Consider the following 1229-nt stretch of genomic DNA (forward strand, 5'->3'; position numbering starts at 1 on the left):
ACCTACTCTATTCCCCCACTCTTTTGCTACAACTAATTTTTCTTCCACCAAAAAATGATCAGACATACTGTTAGCCATACCCCTAAACACGTGCACGTCTTTCAATCTTCCAAACATTCTTTTAGTTATCAACACAGAATCCATTATTGCCCTTTCTACTACTGTTCCATTTACCACTCTTACCCATGTATACTTATTTTTATCTTTCTTTTTAAAAAAGCTAGCACTTATTACCATCTCTTGTTCAACACACATGTCTACAAGTCTCTCACCACTCTCATTTTCACCTGGTACGCCATACTTCCCAATGACACCTTCTACCTTCCAGCGCCCACTCTAGCATTTACCTCACCCATGACAACTACATAATTCCTTCTACCCAGTCCTTCTACACACCTAGTTAATTCATTCCAGAACTCATTCCGCTCTTCTTCAATTTTCTCACTACCTGGCCCATACGCACCGACAAACGCCCAACCTTCCCTACCCAACCTAACCATTACCCACATTAACCAAGATGATATCTCATTCCATTACTTTACCTGTCATCCATTCACTCAGCAATAAAGCCACACCCTCTCTCGCTCTTCCCCTTTCAATCCCAGACACTCTACCAGACATTTCACCAAACATCACTTCACCCTTTCCTTTCATCTTTGTCTCACACAAGGCCAATACATCCATCCTTCTACTTCTAAACATACTTACAATCTCACATCTTTTACTCTCTATAGTACTACATCCACGCACATTCAAACACCCCAAAACTAGAGTGCGGGGAGCAGTCACTCTCCCCCCCAGCTCCATCTCTTTGATAATGTCTCACAGGATTTCTATACACGAGAGGGGGTTCCCAGCCCCCTCGTCCCGTCCCTTTTAGTTGCCTTTTACGACACGCAGGGATAACGTTGGCGCTATTCTAATTGTTTATATATATATATATATATATATATATATATATATATATATATATATATATATATATATATATATATATATATATATATATATATATATATATATATGTTGAAGAAATATTTTATATATTAATTCTGTAGAAAATTTTTAAAATTGTCTATATATATATTTATCTATGTTCATATTTGTTTCATCCTTGAAACCCCCCTTTTACCATACAAAGCAAAATAAAAAAGAAATACTGGGAGTTTCATGGATATGTTCAGTCCATAGATGGCTCTGCTGGCTGTATTTTAATATTTGCAGTTCTT

Source organism: Palaemon carinicauda, chromosome 25, assembly GCF_036898095.1.
Source record: "Palaemon carinicauda isolate YSFRI2023 chromosome 25, ASM3689809v2, whole genome shotgun sequence".
Taxonomy (NCBI): Eukaryota; Metazoa; Arthropoda; class Malacostraca; order Decapoda; family Palaemonidae; genus Palaemon; species Palaemon carinicauda.